Consider the following 18045-nt stretch of genomic DNA (forward strand, 5'->3'; position numbering starts at 1 on the left):
GATTGATTGAATCACTATGAAAAGTTTTTGACAACTTTAGAACACATATATGCACGATTGAACCACTATAGTTTTTTTTTGATAGCCTTAGAACACATATATGCATGATTGAATTACATTAGAATTTTTTTGACTGCCTTTGAACACATATATGGATAATTGAGTCAATATGATTTTTTTTTAGGATCCTTAGAACACATATATGCATGATTGAATCACTATGGATTTTGTTTTACACCCTTAGAACAAATATATGCAAAATTGAATCACTATAGAATTTTTTTGACAACCTTAGAACACATTTATGCAAGATTGAATCACTATAAAAAAATTTTTACAGACTTAGAACACATATATATATTGAATCACTATGAATTTTTGTGGCAGGCTTAGAACACATACATGCATGATTGAATCACTATGAAGTTTTTTTGACAATGTTTGAACCCATATGTGCATGATTAAATCACTATGACTTTTGTTTGACAGCATTACAACACATATATGCTTGATAGAATCACTATGAAATTTTTTTGACTACCTTAGAACAGATATATGCACGATTGAACCACTATAAATTTTTTTTGACAGCCTTAGAACACATATCCAAGATTGAGTTGCTTTAAATTTTTTTTGACTGCCATAGAACACATATATGCATGATGGAGTCAATATGATTTTTTTTTAGAACCTTAGAACACATATATGCATGATTGAATCACTATGAATTTTTTTTGACAGCCTTAGAACACATATATGCATGATTAAGTCACAATGAAACTTTTTTTACAACCTTAGATCACATATATGCATGATTGAATCACTACAAGATTTTTTTGACAGCATTAGAACACATATAAGCGTGATTGAATCACTATAAAATTGTAATGACAACCATAGAACACATATATGCAATATTGAATCACTATGAGTTTTTTTTGACAGACTTAAAACACATATATGCATGATTGGATCACTATAAAAGTTTTTTGACAATCTAGGTTTAGATGTACGCATGATAGAGTTACTGTGCAAATTTTTTGACAGCCATAGAACATATGTATGCATGATTGAATCACTATGAAATTTTTTTGAGTGCCTTAGAACACATATATGCGTTATTGAATCACTATTAATATTTTTTTACAGTCGTAGAACACGTGTATACATGATTGAATCTCCATAAATTTTTTTTGCCGACCTTAGAACACATATATGCATAATTGTATCACTATGAATTTTTTTTGACAACCTCAGAACACATGCAGGATTGAATCACAACAAATTTTTTTTGACAGCGTCAGAACAAATATATGCGTGATTGAATCACTATACATTTTTTTTGACAACCTTAAAATAGATATATGCAAGATTGAATCATAATGAACTTTTTTAACAGACTTAGAACACATATATACATGATTGAATCCCTATGAAATTTTTTCCTTAGGCTTAGAAAACATATATGCGTGATTGAATCACTATGAATTTTTTTTGACAACCTTGGAACACATATATGTATGATTGAATGACAATGAAATTTTTTTTATAGCGTCAGAACACATATTTGCTTGATTGAATCACTATAAAATTTTTTGAACAACCTTAGAATATACATGATTTAATCCCTATGATTTTTTTTGATACCCTTAGACCATATATATGCATGATTGAGTCAGTATGATTTTTTTTTGACATACAACACATATATGCGTGATTGAATCACAACAAATTTCTTTTGACAGCATTCAAACACATATATGCATGATTGAATCACTATAAAAAAAATTTGACGACCTCATAACACATATATACAGGATTTAATCACTATAAAAAAATTTTGACAGCCGAAAAAAAACCTAAATGATTGAATCACTGTGAAAATTTTTGGACAGGCTTAGAACACATATATGCATTATTGAATCTGTATGAAGTTTTTTTTTCAACATTAGAACACATATATGCATGATTAAATCACTATGAAAATAATTTGACAGCCGTAGATCACATATATGCATGAGTGAATCACTATGGATTTTTTTTACAGCCTTAGAACACATGTATGCATGATTCAATAACTATGATTTTTTTTTGACAACCTTACGACACATATATGCAAGATTGAATCACTATGAAATTTTATTGACAAACATAGAACACATATATGCATGATTGAACCACTATTGATTTTTTTGGATAGGGTAAGAACACATTTATACATGATTGAATCACTATAAATTTTTTTTTACGACTTTAGAAGATAAATATGCAAGATTGAATTACTATGAAATTTTTTTGGTGGCCTTAGAACAAAAATGTACATGATTGAATTACTGTGAATTTTTTTGGACAGACTAAAAGCACATATATGCACAATTGAATCACTATGGAACTTTTTTTGACAACGTTAGAACACATATATACAAGATTGAATCACTATAGATTTTTTTTGACACCCTTAGAAGACATGTATGCAAGAATGAATCACTATGGAACTTTTTTTGACAACCTTAGAACACATTTATGCAAGATTGAATCACTATAATTTTTTTTGAGAGATTAGAACACCTATATGCATGATTGAATCAGTATGAAATTTATTAGAGAGGCTTATAACACATACATGCATGATTGAATCACTATGAAGTTTTTTTTACAACGTTTGAACACAAATGTGCAAGATTAAATCACTATGAATTTTTTTTGACAGCCTTACAACACATATATGCTTGATTGATTCACTATGGAAATTTTTTGACAACCTTAGAAAACATATATGCATGACTGAACCACTATAAATTTTTTTTGACAGCCTTAGAACACATATATGCACGATTGAATTACTTTGAAATTTTTTTGACTGCCTTAGAACACATATATGCATGATTGAGTCAATATGAATTTTTTTTTAGAACCTTAGAACACATATATGCATGATTGAATCACTATGAAATTTTTTTGACAGCCTTAGAACACATATATGCACCATTAAATCACTATGAATTTTTTTTTACAACCTTAGATCACATATATGCATGATTAAATCACTACAAGATTTTTTTGACAGCATTAGAACACATATATGCGTGATTGAATAACTATAAAATTGTTATGACAACCTTAGAACACATATATGCAATATTGAATCACTATGAAATTTTTTTGAGTGAGTTAAAACACATATATGCATGATTGAATAACTATAAAATTTTTTAGACATCCTTAGAACACATATATGCATGATTGAATCACTATAAATCTTTTTTGACAACCTTGGTTCAGATGTATGCATGTTAGAGTTACTATGCAATTTTTTTGATAGGCTTACTACATATGTATGCATAATTGAATCACTATGAATTTTTTTTGAGTGCCTTAGAACACATGTATAAATGATTGAGTCACTATGAATTTTTTTGACAGCCTTAGAACACATATATGCATGATTGAATCACTATGGAATTTTTTTATAACCTTAGAACACGTATGCATGATTAAATCACTACAAATTTTTTTTTACAGCATCAGAACACTTATATACATGATTGAATCACTGTAAATTTTTTTTGACAACCATAAAACAGATATATGCAAGGTTGAATCATTATGACTTTTTTTTTAAAATCTTAGAATACATATATACATTTATGAATCCCAATGAAATTTTTTCCATAGGCTTAGAACATATATATGCGTGATTGAAACACTATGATATTTGTTTGACAACCTTAGAACACATATATGCATGATTGAATCACTATGAAATTTTTTTGACAGCATCAGAACACATATTTGCATGATTGAATCACTATAAATTTTTTTGGCCAACCTTAGAACACATATATACATGATTGCATCCCTATGAAATTTTTTTGATACTTTTAGTACATATATATGCTTGATTGAGTCAGTATGAATTTTTTTTGACATCCTTAGAACACATACATGCATGAGTGAATCACAACAAAATTTTTGGACAACATTAGAACACATATATGCATGATTGAATCACTATAAAATTTTTTTGATGACCTTATAACACATATATACATGATTGAATCACTATAAATTTTTTTTGATGGCCTTAGAACAAAAACATGCATGATTGAATCACTATGGATTTTTCAAAATTTTTTGGATAGACTTGGAACACATATATGCATTATTGGATCTCCATGAAGTTTTTTTGGGAACATTAGAACACATATATGCATGATTAAATCACTACGAAATTTTTTTGATAGCCTTAGAACACATATATGCCTGATTGAATCACTATGGATTTTTTTTGACACCCTTAGATGACATATATGCATGATTGAATGATTATGGAACTTTTTTTGACAACCTTAGAACACATATATGCAAGATTGAATCACTATAAATTTTTTTGAGAGATTAGAACACCTATATGCATGATTGAATCACTATGATTTTTTTTAGACATGCTTATAACACATACATGCGTGATTGAATCACTAAAAAGGTTTTTTTACAACGTTTGAACACATATGTGCATGATTAAATCACTATGATTTTTTTTGACAGCCTTACAACATATATATGCTTGATTGAATAACTATGGAAATTTTTTGACAACCTTAGAACACATATATGCATGATTGAACCACTATAAACTTTTTTTGACAGCCTTAGAACACATATATGCATGATTGAATTACTTTAAATTTTTTTTTACTGCCTTAGAACACATATATGCATGATTGAGTCACTATGAAATTTTTGTGAGAACCTTAGAACACATATATGCATGATTGAATCACTATGAATTTTTTTTGACAACCTTATAACACATACATGAATGATTAAATCACTATGAATTTTTTTTTACAACCTTAGATCACATATATGCTTGATTGAATCACAACAAGGTTTTTTTGACAGCATTTGAACACATACATGCGTGATTGAATCACTATAAAATTGTTATGACAACCTTAGAACACATCTATGCAATATTGAATCACTATGATTTTTTTTTTGTGAGCCTTAAAACACATATATGCATGATTGAATAACTATAAAATTTTTTAGACAGCCTGAAAACACATACATGCATGATTGAATCACTATAAATTTTTTTTGACAACCTTGGTTCAGATGTATGCATGATAGAGTTACTATGCAATTTTTTTGATAGCCTTAGAACATATGTATGCATGATGGAATCACTATGAATTTTTTTTGAGTGCCTTAGAACACATATATGCATGATTGAATCACTATGAAATTGTTTTGACAGCCGTACAACACATATATACATGGTTGAGCCACTATGAATTTTTTTGACCGCCTTAGAACACATATATGAGTGATTGAGTCACTATGGAATTTTTTTTATAACCTTAGAACACATAAGCATGATTGAATCACTACAAATTTTTTTTAACATCATCAAAACACTTATATGCGTGATTGAATTAGTGTAAATTTTTTTTGACAACCTTAAAACAGATATACATAAGATTGAATCATTTTGAATTTTTTTTAACAGGCTTAGAACACATGTATAAATGATTGAATCCCTATGGTTTTTTTTCATAGGCTTAGAACACATATATGCATGATTGAATCACTATGAATTTTTTTGACAACCATCGAACACATATTTGCATGATTGGATCACTATGAATTTTTTTTGACAGCATCAGAATACATATTTAAATGATTGAATCACTATAAATTTTTTTAGACAACCCTAGAACACATATATACATGATTGAATCCGTATGATTTTTTTTTTATACCCTTAGAACATATATATGCATGATTGAGTGAGTATGAACTTTTTTGACATCCTTAGAACACATATATGCATGATTGAATCACAACAAATTTTTTTTGACAGCATTAGAACACATATATTTATGATTGAATCACTATAAAATTTTTTTGATGACCTTATAACACATATATACAAGATTGAATCACTAAGAAATTTTTTTGACAGCCTTAGAACAAAAACATGCTTGATGGAGATACTGTGAAATTTTTTGACAAGGTTAGAACACTTATATGCATTATTGAATCTCTATAAAGTTTTTTTGACAACATTAGAAAACATATAAGCATGATTAAATCACTATGAATTTTTTTTGACAGCCTTAAAACATATATATGCATGATTGAATCACTAAAGATTTTTTTTGACAGCCTTAGAATACATGTATTCCTGACTGAATCACTATGAATTTTTTTTTTAACCTTAGAACACATATATGCAAGATTGAATAACCATGATTTTTTTTTGACAGACTTAGAACACATATATGCAAGATTAATTCACTATGATTTTTTTTGGACAGTCTAAGAACACATATATGCATGATTGAATCACTATAAATTTTTTTGACGACTTTAGAACACATATATACATGATTAAATTGCTATGAATTTTTTTTGACAGTCTTAGAACACATATATGGATGATTAAATCACTATGGATTTTTTTGACACCCTTAGAAGACATATATGCATGATTGAATCACTATGAAACTTTTTTTGACAACCTTAGAACACATATATGCCCGATTGAATCACTATGATGTTTTTTTGAGAGATTACAACACCTCTATGCATGATTGAATCACTATGAAAATTTTTAGATAGGCTTATAACACATACATGCATGATTGAATCACTATGAAGTTTTTTTTACAATGTTTGTACACATATGTGCATGATTAAATCACTGTGAAATTTTTTTGACAGCCTTACAACACATATATGCTTGATTGAATCAGTATGGAAATTTTTTGCCAACCTTAGAATGCATATATGCACGATTGAACCACTATAATTTTTTTTTGATTGCCTTAGAACAGATATATGCATGATTAAATAACTTTTAAATTTTTTTGACTGCCTTAGAACAAATATATGCATGATTGAATTAATATGATTTTTTTTTTAGAACCTTAGAACACATATATCCATGATTGAGTCACTACGAATTTTTTTTGACAGCCTTAGAACACATATATGCATGATTAAACCACTATGATTTTTTTTTTACAACCATAGATCACATATATGCATGATTGAATCACTACAAGATTTTTTTGACAACAATAGAACACATATATGCGTGATTGAAACACTATAAAATTGTTATGACAACCTTAGAACTCATATATGCAATATTGAATAACTATGAAATTTTTTTGAGAGACTTAAAACACATATATGCATGTTTGAATAACTATAAAATTTTTTAGACAACCTTAGAACACATACATGCATGATTGAGTCACTATAATTTTTTTTTTACAACCTTGGTTTAGATGTATGGATGATAGAGTTACTATGCAGTTTTTTTGATAGCCTTAGAACATTTGTATGCATCATTGAATCACTATGAAATTTTTTTGAGTGCCTTAGAATATATATATGCATGATTGAATCACTATGAATATGTTTTGACTGCCGTAGAACACATATATACATGATTGAGTCGCTATGAATTTTTTTGACAACCTTAGATCATTTATATGCATGATTGAATCACTATGGAAATTTTTTGTTAACCTTAGAACACATATGCATGATTGAATCAGTACAAATTTTTTTTGACAGCATCAGAACACTTATATGCGTGATTAAATCACTATAATTTTTTTTTGACAACCTTGGAACGTATATATGCGAGATTGAATCATTATGAATTTTTTTTAACAGACTTAGAACATATATATATATATGATTGAATCACTTTGATTTTTTTTCAATAGGCTTAGAACACATATATTCATGACTGAATCACTATGATTTTTTTTTACAGCATTAGAACACATATTTGCATGATTGAATCACTATAAATTGTTTTTTACAACCTTAGAACACATATATACATGATTAAATCACTATAAAATTTTTTTAATAGCCTTAGAATATATATATACATGATTGAGTCTGTATGAATTTTTTTTGACATCCTTAGAACACATATATGCATGATTGAATCACAACATAATTTTTTTGAGAGAATTAGAACACAAATATGCATGATTAAATCACAATAACTTTTTTTTGACGACCTTATAACACATATATACAGGATTTAATCACTATGAAATTTTTTTGAAACCCTTAGAACAAAAGTATGCATGATTGAATCACTGTGAAATTTTTTAGACAGGCTTAGAACAGATATATACATGATTGAATCTGTATGAACTTTTTTTGACAACATTAGAACACGTATATGCAAGAATAAATCACTATGATTTTTTTTTTACAGCCTTAGAACACATATATGCATGATTGAATCACTTTGGATTTTTTTGATAGCCTTAGAACACATGCATGCATCATTGAATAACAATGAATTTTTTTTTTACAACCTTAGAACACATATATGCAAGATTCAATCACTATGATTTTTTTTACAGACTTAGAACACATATATGCATGTTTGAATCACTATGAAATTTTTTAAACAGGCTAAGAACACATATATGCCTGATTGAATCACTATAAATTTTTTTTGACGCTTTAGAACACAAATATGCAGAATTGAATCACTATGAAATTTTTTTGACACCATTAGAACACATGTATGCATGATTGAGTCGTGGTGAAATTTTTTGGACAGGCATAGAACATAAATATGCATGATTGAATCACTGTGGAATTTTTTTGACAGCCTTAGAACACATATATGCATGATTGAATCACTATGAATTTTTTTATTTACAACCTTAGAACACATATATGCAAGATTGAATCACCATGAATTTTTTTTGACAGACTTAGAACACATATATGCTTTATTGAATGACTATGAATTTTTTTGGACAGGCTAAGAACACATATTTGCTTGATTGAACCACTTTGAAGTTTTTTTGACAACATTAGAACACATATATGCATTATTGAACCACTTTGAAGTTTTTTTGAAAGCCTTAGAACACATATATGCATGATTGAATCACTATCGATTTTTTTAACAGCCTTAGAACACATATGCATGATTGAATCACTATAATTTTTTTTTTACAACCTTAGAGCATATATATGAAGATTGAATCACTATAAAAGCTTTTTGACGCATTTAGAACACATATATGCATGATTGAATCACTATGAAATTTTTTGGACAGTCTAAGAACAAGAATATCTCTGATTGAATCACTATGAAGTTTTTTTGACAACGTTTGAACACATATATGCATGATTAAATCACAATGAAATTTTTTGACAGCCTTAGAAGACATATATGCATGATTGAATCACTATGTATTTTTTTTTGACACCCTTAGAACACATATATACTTGATTCAATCACTATGAAAATTTTTGGACAGGCTTAGAACAGATAAATGCATGATTGAATCACTATGGATTTTTTTTTACAGCCTTAGAACACATATATGCATGATTGAATAACTATAAATTCTTTTTGACTACCTTAGAACTCATATATGCATGATTAAATCGCTATGAAATATTTTTGATAGACTTAGAACACATATATGCACGATTGAATCACTATAAAATTTTTTTGATAGGCTAAGAACACATACATGCATGATTGAATCACTATGAAATTTTTTGAACACTGTTAGAACACATATATGCAAGATTAAATTACTATAAATTTTTTTTGATGGGCTAAGAACACATATACGCATGACCGAATCACAATGAAGTGTTTTTGACAATGTTAGAAGAAATATATTAAGGATTAAATCACAATGAATTTTTTTTGACAGCCTTAGAAGACATATATGCATGATTGAATCACTATAAATTTTTTTTGATAGTCTTGGAATACATATATGCATGATTGAATTACTACAAATTTTTTTGACGGCATTAGAACACATATATGGGTGATTGAATCACTATAACTTTTTTTTGACAACCTTAGAACAAATATATGCAAGATTGAGACACTATGAAATTTTTTTAACAGACTTAAAACACAAATATGCATGATTGAATCATTATGAAATTTTTTCCATAAGCTTAGAACACATATATGCATGATTGAATCACTATGATTTTTTTTTTACAACCTTAGAACACGTATATGCATGATTGAATCACTATGAATTTTTTTTGTTTGCATTAGAACACATATTTGCAAGATTGAATCCCTATAATTTTTTCTTGACAACCTTAAAACACATATATACATGATTGAATCACTATGAATTTATTTTGATAGCCTTAGAACTTATATATGCATGATTGAGTCAATATGAAATTTTTTCGACATCCTTAGAACACATATATGCATGATTGAATCACCACAAATTTTTTTTGACAACATTAGAACACATATATGCATGATTAAGTCACTATAAATTTTTTTTGATGACCTTATAACACATATATACAGCATTGAATCGCTCTGAAATTTTTTTGACAACCTTAGAACAAAAACATGCCTGATTGAATCACTGTGAAATTCTTTGGACAGACTTAAAACACATATATGCATGATTGAATCTCTATGAAGTATTTATGACAACATTAGAACACATGTATGCATGATAAAGTCACTATGATTTTTTTTTGACAGCCTTAGAACACATATATGCATGATTGAATCTCTATGGAATTTTTTTGATAGCTTTAGAACATATGTATTCCAGATTGAATCACTATGAATGCTTTTTGAATGACTTGGAACAACTTTATGCATGATTGAATCACTATGAAATTTTTTCGACAAGCTAAGAACACATATATTCATGATTGAATCACTATGAAGTTTTTTTGACAACATTAGAACACATATATGTGTGATTAAATCAAAATGACTTTTTTTTTAAGTCCATAGAACACATGTTTCCATGATTGAATCACTAGGGAATTTTTTTGACACTCTAAGAACACATATATGCTTTGTAGAATCACTATGAATTTTTTTGACAACCTTAGAACACATATATGCAAGATTGAATCACTATGAATTTTGTTTGACAGACTTAGAACACATATATGCAAGATTGAATCACTATGAAATTTTTTTGACAGCGTTAGAACACATATATGCATGATTGAATCACTATGAATTTTTTTTTGACAACCTTAGAACACATATATGCAAGATTGAATCACTATGAAATTTTTTTGACAGACTTATAACACATATATACATAACTGAATCACAATATGAATGATTAAATTACTATAAATTTTTTTTGACAGCCTTAGAACACATATTTTACAGCCTTAGAACACATATATGCAAGATTGAATCACTATAATTTTTTTTTATAAACCTTAGAACACATATACGCAAGAATGAGTCACTAATAATTTTTTTCACAGAGTTAGAAGACATATATACATGATTGAATCACTATGAAATTTTTTGGACTGGCTAAGAAGACATATATGCATGATTGAATCACTATCAAGTTTTTTTTAGAACGTTAGAATACATATATCCATGATTAAATCACTATGAGTTTTTTTTGACAGCCTTAGAACACATATATGCATGATTGAATCACTATAGAATTTTTTTGGCCAACCTTAGAACACATATATACCTGAATGAATGACTATGGAATTTTTTTTGACAACCTTAGAACATATATATGCAAGATTCAATCACAATGAATTTTTTTTGACAGACTTAGAACACATTTATGCATGAATGAATCACTTTGAATTTTTTTGGACACGCTAAGAATATATATATGCCTAATTGAATCACAATGATTTTTTTTGGAGAATGTTAGGACACATTTATGCATGATTAAATCACTATGAAATTTTTTTGACAGCCTTAGAGCACATATATGCAATATTGAATAACTATGAAATTTTTTTAACACCCTTAGAACGCATATATGCATGATTGGATCACTATGGAATTTTTTTGACAACCTTAAATTACATATATGCAAGATTGAATCACTATGAATTTTTTAGACAGACTTAGAACACATATATGCATGACTAAATCACTATGAATTTTTTTGGACAGGCTTACAACACATATGTACATGATTGAATAACTATGGATTTTTTTTGGACAGGTGTATGCAAGATTGAATGAGTATGAATTTTTTTTTTACAACCTTAGAACACGTATATGGAAGATTGAATCACTATGAAATTTTTTTGACAGACTTAGAACACAAATATGCGTGATTGAATCACTATAAATTTTTTTTGACAGCATTAGAACACATATATGCGTGATTGAATCACTATAAATTTTTTTTACTGCGTTAGAACACATATATGCATGATTGAATCACTATGAATTTTTTTTGACAGACTTAAAACATGTATATACAAGATTGAATCACTATAAATTTTTTTGGATAGGCTAAGAACACATATATGCATGATTGAATCACTATGGAGTTTTTTTTATAATGTTTGAACACATATATGCATGATTTTATGACTATGAAGTTTTTTTTATATTGTTTGAACACATATATGCATGATTAAATCACTATGAATTTTTTTACAGCCTTAGAAAACAAATATGCATGATTTAATCACTATGGAATTTTTTTGACACCGTCAGAACACATATATGCATGAAAGAATCACAATGGATTTTTTTGACAACCTCAGAACATATATATGCATGATTGAATCACCATAATTTTTTTTTGACAATGTTTGAACACATATAAGCTTGATAGAATAACTATGAATTTTTTTGGACAGGCTTAGAACACATATGTGCATGATTGAATCAATATGGAGATTTTTTGAAAGCCTTGGAACACAAATATGCATGATTGAATGAGTATGATTTTTTTTTGACAACCTTATAACACATATAGGCAAGATTGAATCACTATGAATTTTTTTTTGACAGAATTAGAACACATATATGCATGATTGAATCACTGTGAAATCTTTTGGACAGGCTAAGAACACATATATGCATCATTGAATCACTATGAAGTTTTTTTCACAATGTTAGAACATATATACGCATGATTAAATCACTATGAGTTTTTTTTGACATCTTTAGAACATATATACGCATACTTGAATCACTATGGAATTTATTTGACACCCTTATAACACAGATATGCATGATTGAATCACTATGGAAATTTTTTGACAACCTTAGAACACATATAAACAAGATTGAATCACTATGAATTTTTTTTGACAGACTTAGAACACATATATGCATGATGATATCACTATGAAGTTTTTTGGAAAGGCTTAGAACACTTATATGCATGATTGAATCACTATAAATATTTATTTACAGCGTTAGAACACATATATCCTTGATTAAATCACTATGAATTTTTTTTTGACAACCTTAGAACTCATATATGCAAGATTGAATCACTATGAAATTTTTTTGACAGACCTAGAACACATACATATATGATTTAATCACTATGAATTTTATTTGACACCGTTAGAACACATATATGCAAGATTAAATTACTACAAATTTTTTTGACAGCCTTTTAACACATATATGCTTGATTGAATCTCTATAGAATTTTTTTGACAGCCTTAGAACACATATATGCATGCTTGAATCACTATGAATTTTTTTGACAGACTTAGAACACATATATGCAAGATTGAATCACTATGAAATTTTTTGTACATGCAAAGAACACATATATGCATGATTGAATCACTATAAAGTTTTTTTGACAATGTTAGAAAACATATATGCATGATTAAATCACTATGAATTTTTTTTGACAGACTTAGAACACATATATGCATGATTGAATCACTATGAACTTTTTTGGACAGGCTAAGAACACATATATGCGTGATTAAATAACAAAGAATTTTTTTGGACAATGTTAGAACACATGAATGCATGATTAAATCACTATGAATTTTTTTTGACAGCCTTAGATCACATATATGCATGATTGAATAACTATGGAATTTTTTTAACACCCATAGAGCACATATATGCATGATTGAATCACGATGGAATTTTTTTGACAGACTTAGAACACATATATGCATGATTGAATCACTATGAAAATTTTTGGCCAGGCCAAAGACACATATGCATGATTGAATCACTATGAATTTTTTTGGAGAACGTTATAACACATATATGCATGATGGAATAACTTTGGAATTTTCTTAACACCCTTATAACACATATATGCATGATTGGATCACTATGGATTTTTTTTTACAACCGTAGAACACATTTATGCAAGATTGAATCACTATGATTTTTTTTTGACAGACTTAGAACACATATATGCATGATTGAATCACTATAAATTTTTTTGGACAGGCTTAGAACATATACTTGCATGATTGAATCACTATGGAATTTTTTTGACAGCCTTAGAACACATATATGCATGATTGAATCAGTATGATTTTTTTTTTCAAACCTTATAACACATATATATTAGATTGAATCACTATGATTTTTTTTATAGAATTAGAACATATATATGCACGATTGAATCACTATAAAACTTTTTGGACAGGCTAAGAACACATATATGCATTATTGAATCACTATGAAGTTTTTTGGATAATGTTAGAACACATATATGCATGATTAAATCAATATGAATTTTTTTTTACAGCCTTATAACACATATATGCATGATTGAATCACTATGGAATTTTTTTGACACCCTTATAACACATATATGCATGATTGGATCACTATGGAACTTTTTTGACAATCTTAGAACACATATATGCAACATTGAATCTCTATGGTTTTTTTTTTACAGACTTAGAACACATATATGCATGATTAAATCACTATAAATTTTTTTGGACAGGCTTAGAGTACATGTATGCATGATTGAATCACTATTAAAGTTTTTTTGAGAGCGCTAGAACACATATTTACATGATTGAATCACTATGAAGTTATTTTTTTCAACCTTAGAACTCATAAATGCAAGATTCAATCACTATGAAATTTTTTTGACAGACATAGAACATATACATGCATGATTGAATCACTTTGAAATTTTTTGGCCAAACTAAGATCACATAATTGCTTGATTGAATCACTATGAAGTTTTTTTGACAACGTTAGAACACATATATGCATGATTAAATCACTTTGAAATTTTTTTGACAGCCTTAGAACACCTATATTCAAAATTGAATCACTATGGAATTTTTTTGACACCCTCAGAACACATATATGCATGAATGAATCATAATGGATTTTTTTTTGACAACCTTAGAACATAGATATGCAAGATTGAATCACAATGAATTTTTTTTTAGCGACTTAGAACACATATATGCATGATTGAATCACTATGAAATTTTTTGGACAGGCTAAGAATACATATATGCATGATTGAATCACTATGAATTTTTTTGGAGAACGTTAGAACACATTTATGCATGATTAAATCACAATAAATTTTTTTGACAGCCTTAGGACACATATATGCATGATGGAATAACAATAAATTTTTTTTAAGACTTTTAGGACACAAATATGCTTGATTGGATCACTATGAGTTTTTTTTTACAACCTTAGAACACATATATGCAGAAATGAATCACTACAAAATTTTTTTGATAGACTTAGAACACATATATGCATGATTAAATTACTATGAATTTTTTTGGACAGGTTTAGAACATATATATGCATGATTGAATCGCTATAAAATTTTTTTGACAGCGTTAGAACACATATATGCATGAATGAATCACTATGAATTTTTTAGACAGACTTAGAACACATATATGCATGATTAATTCACTATGAATTTTTTAGACAGACTTAGAACACATATATGCATGATTAATTCACTATGAAATTTCTTTGACAGGCTTAAAACACATATATGCACGATTGAATCACTATGGAATTTTTTTGACAGCCTTAGAACAAATAAATGCAAGATTGAATGAGTATAAATTTTTTTTGGACAACCTTATAACACATATATGCAAGATTGAATCACTATAATTTTTTTTTGATAGAATTAGAGCACATATTTACATGATTGAATCACAATGGAATTTTTTGGATAGGCTAAGAACACATATATGCATGATTGAATGACTATGAAGTTTTTTGACAATGTTAGAATACATATATGCATGATTAAATCACTACGAAATGTTTTTGACAGCCATAGAACACATATAAGCATTATTGAATCACTATGCAATTTTTTTGACAACCTTAGAACACATATATGCATGATTGAATCACTGTGGAATTTTTTTGACAACCTTAGACCACATATATGGAAGATTGAATCACTATGAAATTTTTTTGACAGACTTAGAACACATATATGCATGATTAAATCACTATGAATTTTTTTGGACATGCTTAGAACACATATATGCGTGATTGATTCACTATAAAAAAATTTTGACTGCGTTTGAACACATATATGCATGAATGAGTCACTACAAATTTTTTTTGACAGCATTTGAACACATATATGCGTGATTGAATCACTATGAAATTGTTGTGACAACCTTATAACACATATATGCATGATTAAATAACTATAAAATTTTTTAGACAGCCTTAGAACACATACATGCATGATTGAATCACTATAAAATTTTTTTGACAACCTTGGTTCAGATGTATGCTTGATAGAGTTAGTATGTAATTTTTTTGATAGTCATAGAACATATGTATGCACGATTGAATCACTATGAAATTTTTTTGAGTGCCTTAGAACTCATATATGCATGATTGAATTACTATAAAATTGTTTTGACTGCCGTAGAACACATATATACATGATTGAGTCAATATGAATTTTTTTTTACAACCTTAGAACACATATATGCATGATTGAATCACTATGGAATTTTTTTGATAACCTTAGTATACATATGCATGATTAAATGACTACAAATTTTTTTGACAGCATCAGAACACATATATGCGTGATTGAATCACTATAATTTTTTTTGACAACCTTAGAACAAATATATGCAAGATTGAATCATTATGAAACTTTTTTAACAGACTTAGAACACATATATACATGATTGAATCAATATGATTTTTTTTCCATAGGCTTAGAACACATATATGCATGATTAAATCACTTTGAATTTTTTTGACAACCTTAGAACACATATATGCATGATTGAATCACTATGAATTTTTTTGGACAGCATTAGAACACATATTTGCATGATTGAATCACTATAAATTTTTATTGACAACCTTAGAACAGATATATACATGATTGAATCACTATGAAATTTTTTTGATAGCCTTAGAATATATATATGCATGATTGAGTCAGCATGATTTTTTTTTTACCTCCTTAGAACACATATATGCATGATTGAATCACAACAAAAATTTTTTGACAGCCTTAGAACACATATATGCATGATTGAATCACTATAAATTTTTTTTGACCGCCTTAGAACACATATATATAGGATTAAATTGAGTCACTGTGAAAGTTTTTGGACAAGCTTAGAACACATGTATAAAAGGTTGAATCTCTATGAAGTATTTTTTACAACATTAGAACACATATATGCATGATTAAATCACTATAATTTTTTTTTGACAGCCTTCGAACACATATATGCATGATTGAATCACTTTGGATTTTTTTTTGACAACATTAGAACATATGCATTCATGATTAAATCACAATGATTTTTTTTTGACAACCTTAGAACACATGTATGCAAGATTTAATCACTATGAATTTTTTTTACAGACTTAGAACACATATATGCATGATTGAATCACTATGAAATTTTTTGGACATGATAAGAACACATATATACCTTATTGAATCACTACAAAAATTTTTTGAGGACTTTATAACACAAATGTGCAGGATTGAATCACTATGAAATTTTTTTGACAACCTTAGAACAAAATTATGCATGATTGAGTCACTGTGAATTTTTTTTGACAGGCATAGAACACAAATATTCACGATTGAATCTCTATGATGTTTTTTTGACAATGTTAGAACTCACATATGCATGATTAAATCAGTATGATTTTTTTTGACAGCCTTAGAACACATATATGCATGATTGAATCACTATGGATTTTTTTTGACAGCCTTCGAACACATATATAAATGATTG

Source organism: Nuphar pumila, chromosome 10 (assembly GCF_984573655.1).
Source record: "Nuphar pumila chromosome 10, dmNupPumi1.hap1.1, whole genome shotgun sequence".
NCBI lineage: Eukaryota > Viridiplantae > Streptophyta > Magnoliopsida > Nymphaeales > Nymphaeaceae > Nuphar > Nuphar pumila.